The 7,985-nt window shown below is 41.6% G+C and overlaps 1 pseudogene; it reads right to left on the bottom strand.

Moving 5' to 3' along the window:
- Positions 1 to 1,653: 1,653 nt before the first annotated feature.
- LOC122903601 lies at positions 1,654 to 5,105 on the bottom strand (annotated as a pseudogene).
- Positions 5,106 to 7,985: the final 2,880 nt, after the last annotated feature.

The raw sequence follows: 7,985 nt of genomic DNA, 5'->3' as shown, positions 1-7,985 counted from the left end.
AGCCATGAGGATATCTGGGGATCAAGGACCTAGGTAGAGGAATGGGGAACTGCCAAAGTCTCCTGGGGAAGCTTGCCTGGCAAGTCTGAGGTGCTCCAAGCCCAGCTGGACTAGCTCAGCTCTCCTTGAGCACCTGCTTCCGGGCTGCCATGGACACCGAGAGACCCTATCTTCATGTGTATCATTTCATTTACTCTAATCTCTCCTGTGCTCCATGGTTTTCCCTTTTTCCCCATTCAGACCACGACAATTTGTTTTTTTAAGATGGTGTGCCGAGACATACTGTCTAGTTGGTTCCTATTAAGAGTGGAAACAGTTTAAATTGTAATTTCTTTAAAAGTGGGCATTGCTGCTATATATGAACACTATATGTTTTAATAAATTTATTTTGTAAGCGCTTCATTGTATTTAAAATTCTCCTAATTTTTCAACAGACTCATTTGCCACGTTTAGGCTTACAATTATGCCATTTACAAGGTGTAATAATTTTAACTTTTGCTTTTCTATACCTAGGCATCTAATTTTTGTTTTGTGCTCTCTTGTAATTGTAAAAATTGCCTATTAAAGAATAATCATAATATTATGCTCCTTTATTTTATTCTGGGTTTTTTCATGAAACTGTCTCTGGTAGTTGACTTTTTATTTATTTATTTTATTTTTTATTTTTTAAGATTTTATTTATTTGACAGACAGAGATCACAAGTAGGCAGAGAGGCAGGCAGAGAGAGAGAGAGGTAGGGAAGCAGGCTCCCTGCAGAGCAGAGAGCCCGATGTGGGGCTCGATCTCAGGACCCTGAGACCATGACCTAAGCCGAAGGCAGAGGCTTAACCACTGAGCCACCAAGGCACCCCTGGTAGTTGCCTTTTTAAAAAAATTATTTTATTTTACCTTTTTTAAAATAATTTTTAAAAAATTATTTTATTTTACCTTTTTTTTCAGTGATCCAAAATTAATTGTTTATGCACCACACCCAGTGCTCCATGCAATACATGCCTTCCTTAATACCCACCATCGGCCTCATCTAACCCCTGTTCACTAAATTTTCATTTCTGTTCATGATTTTATTAGGGATAGGTCAAATTCCTTTTTCAGTATTTATTTAGATGATTATTTTGAATAGAGAACAAACTGAGGGTTGCTGGAGGGGAGGTGGGTGGGGATGGCGTAACTGGGTGATGGGCATTAAGGAGGACACTTGTAATGAGGACAGAGTGTTATATGCAATGATGAATCAGTAAATTCTGCCCCTGAAACTGGTAGAGCACAATATGTTAACTAACTAGAATTTAAATAGAGTCTTGACAGCAAAAACAAAAACAAAAAACCAAAATTTTAATCCACTGATGGGATATACCAATAGCTAAGCATCTTTTAAAACTGAACTTCCCTTATATTATTATTTTTTAAGGGTGGGATTTACTCTTTATTTACATGGTACTGTAAGATATGAGATTCCACATAGAAATAAGTGACCCACTGAGAGGAGGATCTTCATAGAGCATGTCCAGTTTGGAACTGTTCAAGTAGTTTCCCTGTAAAAAGTGTGACAATTAACAAAACACATTTAAACAGAATTCTTAGTAGAGAAAGAATAAGACAAACTTATACCAACACGGTATACAACAAACTACTTTATGCCTCAGCTGGATAATCTAGAAGTTCTATGTCCTAGGAGTGCCATCTTGAACTTGGAATGTAGAACTCTCAGAGGTAGTTTCTGACCCAACATTTAGATCTTCATTTTCCCCTACAGAAAAATACTTCTGTCAAGTTTGTTTTTTTTTAAAATTTATTTATTTATGAGAGAGAGAGAGAGATAGAGAGAGAAAGAGAAAGAGAAAGCATGTGGGTGAGGGGTAGAAGGGGCATAGGAAGAGGGAGAGAGGGAATCAAGCAGACTTTCCACTGAGCATGGAACGCAACGCGGGGTTCTATCTCACGACTCTGACATCATGACCTGAGCAGAAATCCAGAGTCGGGTGCTGAACTAACTGAGCCACCCGACTCTGAATCAAGTTTAATGAAGCTGTGTACACAGACTCATTTTCATGGTTTTATAGTCCTTCAGTTTTGTTCAAATCTCCACATTCTTCAATCATTATACCAAGTTTCTCATTTTCACCTAGTTTCTAGCAGCCTGAAAGATAATTGAAATGGCATCCTGAATAACCGAATACCTTTGGTATCTTTCGCAGTTGAAAGGTTCCTCAATGATTCTATTATGCCACAATGAACAAGGTACACAATCTGTTCAAACGTTTTGCCCCTTGTATGGTTGATCACAGCCCAGACAGCTTCCTTTTGTGTCTGAAGGTCTGCCTTAGAGAGAGCATCAGAGAGGAATGGACTAATCCATGATTCACAGCTTGCTGTATCTGTTCCTGGCGGCCAGCTGTGATATTTGACATTGTCCACCTGGCTTCCTTTTGAATATTAATTTTGGGGTTCGTTAGCAGGCTGGGAAAGACAGCAAGTGCTCCTGCATCTACTACAATGTGTATCTGTTCATGTCTCCATGACAGCATTTCCTGTGATTTGTTTGTCACAATGGATGATTCGGTAGCTCCTAGAAGTTTCATAAGTTGGGGCATGACTCTTGTTTTCACAGACATTTCAATCCATTCGTTTGGACCATCAGGAAGGTAGCAAATGGCCCAGCAGGTATCTGCCGTTACTTCTGGATCATCATGATGCAGGAGAGGAACTAAGGTAGGAAGAATCTGCTTAACAGCTTCTAACAGAGGTGCAGGACGCTTATTGCAACAGAAGTTTGAAAGTGTCCAGGCAAGATTAGGTAAATATCACATGCTAAAGATGATGTATCGGGAATTGCAAGGAGAGCCAATGGAGGGGTCAGCTGCCCATATGTGATAATGAAGTCTCCGAAAACTGAACCGTCACCTTCAATGTTTCCTAGAGCCCACACAGCTTGTTCACGAATGTGGGCATCGGGAGATGCCAACAGAGAAATGGAGGTGGGGATAGCACTTGCATCTTCCGCAGCCTTGGTCAGGTCTGATGTCCTGGCAGCAAGGTTAGTGATAGCCCAAGCAGATTCAAGCTGAATGCGGCTACGATCACTTCTGCCCAAGAAGGACACACATTTTGGAATTAAACCAGCCCAGATTGTACGGTCTATGGGGGGCTGCTTTTCCCCAGAAAGGAGTTTCCTGACAGCTTGAGTTACCCAGAGCTGGCTTTCAAATTGTTGCTATTTATGCCTTTGATGATGTCATCAGCAGACCAATTCACAGCGCCCTGGTTGGTGTGGTTTTCCCCACAGTGGAGAAGTAGCTTCATTAGGATGGGAGCTTACATTCCTCCTTGTCAGCATTTGGTCATCCTTCTTAGCTTTCCTCAGCTCCACATTAACTGCTATTCAGCACCGCCTCATTTCTGTACTGTCTTTCCCCGTGTTCTTGAATCTGTTAAGATGGGCAGCTGGTGAATTAGCATTCTCATTGGTGCGCGTGCCTGTGAGGCAAAGGGAGAGAGAGCGGCAGGCTCAGGCTTCCATGGGGTGACATGGGGGTGGGAGGCGGTCGGGGTGGGCAGGCTGCAGGTCAGCTGCTCTCAAAACATCCCCCAGGGCTCAGCCCAAAGATGGCATCAAACTTTCCTCATATTCTTGAGATGACTTTGGTCACGAGGGGGCTTACACTATGGTGTTGGATGACAGTGACCGTCATGACATAGAAGGTGTTCACATCTGTATCGCTCTGGCTTTCTTGGGGGAACAGGAAATTGAGCAGCGTATTAAACAATTGGGAGTTTGGGGGGACCCCAAGCTAACCAGTGTAAGACAGGAACAATATAAATGAAGAACTAGATATTGCAGCAGAAACCATGTGATGGAGCTCAGCTGAGGGAAAGAGGCGGTGTGCGCTCTCCAGGAGCCTGGATGGGCACTGTGGGTCAGATCTCAGCACGTAAGCATCATCAAGCCAACGACAAGATCTTGCTGTTCTGCTTGTGGAGCTACTCAAAGTTTGGTTTGGAGTCTTTGTGCTGCCTCCGGTTGTTATTCTGGCCTGATACAGCTTCTGAAAGTTGACTTTTGAGAACATGTACAGATGTATCTCGTCTGTGCAGGGCCTCCTTGCGTGTAACCTTCCATAGGCTGAGTCATGATTCTTGTAGCAACAATTCTAGAGTTTCTTAAAATTGCTTCTAAAATGCTGCCCAGGGGACAGGGGATGGGAAATGTTCTCTGAGGAAGTCCCTCTAGGGAGACATTAAGTTTGTTCGTGGTCATTTAACAGGTTTAAAAAGTTGCTTGCAAAAACAAGCACAGAGACAACATTTCCCCTAAATTGGAATTCCAAAGCAGCTCTGGTAATTATCTGTTAAAGACTAAGGTCAGTGGGAGCTAAGGAATATGTAAAACATTCCTTACTAAAATCTTTGGAAAGCTGCTATCTCAGCCTAAATTCACTTCCTGGGGACATCATGACATCTCTGTCAGGTTTTGTGTAACAATAATATATCAGGACAGTACTGAGCACATATGAAATACCAATTATCTTATTTAATTTTCATTTCAACCCATGATTCTACAATCAAAACCAATGGATAAATGACAATTCAGATTCAAATGTGTCAATTACATTTCCCTTAATCACATGGCTAGGAAGTGGGAAAACTTGCATCAAAAAAATGTTGCTTGCTGGGGCACCTGGGTGGTACAATGGGTTAGACATCTATCTCTTGGTTTAGGCTCAGGGCCTGATCTCAGGGTCGATATCAGGGTTGTGAGACTGAGCCCTGTGTTGGACTCCTTGCTCAGTGGGGAATCTGCTTGGGATTCCCTCTCCAAATCCCTCTCTCAAATAAACAAATAAATATTTTTTAAAAATGTTAGTTGCTAAGATTAACATCTTTTAAAAAATGTTATTTGCTAAGAAAGAGGTTATATAGATGGTGAGAGGGTCAATTGCATTAAGCCAATTCAACAAATATCTATTGAATATCTAACATGAACCAGGCACCATTCTGGACTTGGTGATAAATGTCTAGACTGAGTTGATGATGTAGGCAAGAATCTAAGGTCTCCTCTCACTTTTGTGCCCTTTTCCTACCAACCTCTTTCCTTCTCCCCTACCATAGCCTCCCTATGACTCACTATATTTGTAAATTCTTTTGTGTGCCTTGTGACTGAAAGGTAATCATACTGAAAAGTAATAGTAGCAATAATGATGACAACAACAGAAATAATCACCAATATTGAACACATACTTTGTACCAGCCACATACTTCTAACTGCATTAACTCATTTACCCCCAACAACATACTGAGGTCAGCACCGTGAATACTGTGCAACATTACATCACTTGCTTAAGTTCACATGGACAGGAGAAGTACCAGAGCCAGGCTTTGAACTTGATCTCAGTTTTTCTAGTGAACAGTCCATGAGCCAGGCTCCAGCCATCCCTGGGCCATGAGCACCAGCTGCTATGTTTATGGAAGGAATGTGCAGCAAACGTTAGTTCACATGGAAAATAGCACTATGTTCACTCTGGCCTCCGTATTTAGGAAGTAACATGAAGAAATTTGGCTGAAATCAGAGAAAAAGAATAACAGCCCAAATTAAAAAGTAATGAAAAAATTAGGTTTGTGAAAAAGTATTATGAAGAGTTTGAATTATATGATGTCTAGAAAAGTCAGCAGAGGGACAGCCTGAGTGTTTTCACGTATAGGATGAGCCGAATGGAAGGGTTAGGACTGGTGATTAGCCACTTCCACAGAAGGTACATCAGAAGGAATAGAGACCTTTGAGTGGAAGATCTAAGTAAGATATAAGGTAATGCTTCCTGACAGCTTAGCAAGACCCATTGGAAAACCTGCAAAGGGGGATTCATGAGATTTAGAGAAGAGGGCATGAATTCCAGACAGTTAAAGTGTCATTCTGTCAAAGCTTTGGACAAATGAGTGCTTTTTGGAGTGTTCTCTGTGCAGTTCTAGCAGCTAATTTATTCCCTCAGACTTTATTGAGTATCTACCGTTTGCCTGTTACTGTGTGAGCTGCCTGGTTACAGTGGTGAAGGAAAACTGATGTGGGTGGGTTCAGCCTTTGGGGAATTTACAGTCTAACGGAGCAAACAGAAAAAAATCAAATCACCTCCTGATACATAGAAAACTGCCTGGCTAGATATCCTGAGTGCATCTCCCCCTTGCCATTTCCCTACCCCAACCATGTCCTGCTTCCATGGACCTAGCCAAACTGGGAGCCCAGCCCAGCTCAAAGCCTCTAGGGAGGCAGGGTGGGGCAGAAAACCCCTAGAAGTTTCCAGGGCTGGCAGCCTCTGTAAAATAAAAACATAAACCCTCAAGGAATGAAGATTCCCTAGGGTAGAGGAAGTAGTTAGTTAGAGCAGGCAGTTCTAAAACTAGAAAGTGTTTTCTTCATTCTTAAGGGGAAGAAAGAGAATGGAAAGGGGGGATAAAAGAAAAAGCCCAGTGATTCCGCGGGAGAATACCTCTAGAAGTGGCAAGATCCCTAAAAGTGTGCGGGATTCCCAGGAGTCGAGGGGATCTATGATCCCTGCCCAACATCACGGTCCCTCTGGGGGGGTGGTGACACCACAGGGGAGAAATCTTTTCAGGCAGAGCAGCTCTGCGTTTGATCTGGTTTATAGAATGCATTTCATGCAAGAAAAGGATTCTGTGGCTAAAATTTGAAAACTTCTCTACAAAACCATGTCTTGATGGCTTTATATTCTGAGCATTTTATACTTTGAATCCAGGCTAAATAGGACCTTTATTTTTCAGCACATAGGCACCAGCAGCTCCCCTCTCCCTTCTCCCTGCCCTGCATTTATGCTCTCTACTCTCCCCTCCCTGAGGCTGTGTGCTTGAGATACTGCCCCGTGTGGGGGAACCCTAAGATGGCTCTGCCACTCCTGGATCCTTCTTCCAGTCCTTCCTCTTTTTCCCTCTTAGTCTTTCCAAACTCTTCCGTCTTTGTTTTGGTTCCAGCTCTTTGGCTACATTGCACTGATGAATTAGAAAGTTAGAAAGAAATTAACAATGTATGAGTTTAGGTAGGGGTGCCTGAGTGGCTCAGTGGGTTAAGCCTCTGCCTTTGGCTCAGGTCATGATCTCAGGGTCCTGGGATCAAGCCCCACATCAGGCTCTCTGCTTAGCAGGGAGCCTGCTTCTCCCTTTCTCTCTGCCTGCCTCTCTGCCTACTTGTGATCTCTGTCTGTCAAATAAATAAATAAAATCTTTAAAAAAAAAGTATTAGCTTAGGTAGTATTGTCACAGAATAATTTATATTTTAAGAAGGGTGATTTTCTGGGACCATCACTTTAGTCATGGCAGCGAATGTTTACCCAATGCTTTGTTATTTGCCAGGTGTCAGGTTAAATATGTTCAAAGGATAACCTCATTTAATCCTCACTATAAACAATATGGGGAAGGCATCGTTATTAGCCCCTCTCTATAGAGAGGAAAATTAAAGCACAGAGATGTTAGGTAATTTGCTCAAGTTCACGCAATTAATAAAAGTGACAGAGGTAGAATTTTAATCCAAGCAATTTGATTCCAGAAGCCAAGATCTTCACCGCTTTGCTCTCTTGTCCCCAAGGAAATAGAGCTTATTCTCCTAATCTATTTGTTGACTTCCTTACCCAAGTACAGCACTGTTCTAGTTATGCTCCTATCACCATGTAATCATTGTTACCTTTCTATGGAAAGATAACAGGAGACTTCTTCAGTAAATCCTTGCAATTTCTAAAACATACATAGAGAGAAATAGATGCTCATTACACATCTTTCCTAATATTGAGAAGTAACCTTGGAGGATTGAAATTGTCCAGATGTGTAAGTTTATATTATATATAAAACAATAATCTACATACAATAGCCTAAAATTACATGAAATACATATTTTCTATTTTTTCCTTTAGCCCCAGAGTCTATATGCTTATTATTTAATCATTTATAACCACTAATAAACTGATTAAATAAATCTGATTACATTTGT

This window comes from Neovison vison, chromosome 3 (genome assembly GCF_020171115.1).
Source record: "Neovison vison isolate M4711 chromosome 3, ASM_NN_V1, whole genome shotgun sequence".
NCBI classification, from domain to species: Eukaryota; Metazoa; Chordata; class Mammalia; order Carnivora; family Mustelidae; genus Neogale; species Neogale vison.
The sequence above is the reverse complement of the archived record's forward strand: the minus strand, read 5'-3'. Positions and strand labels throughout refer to the sequence as shown.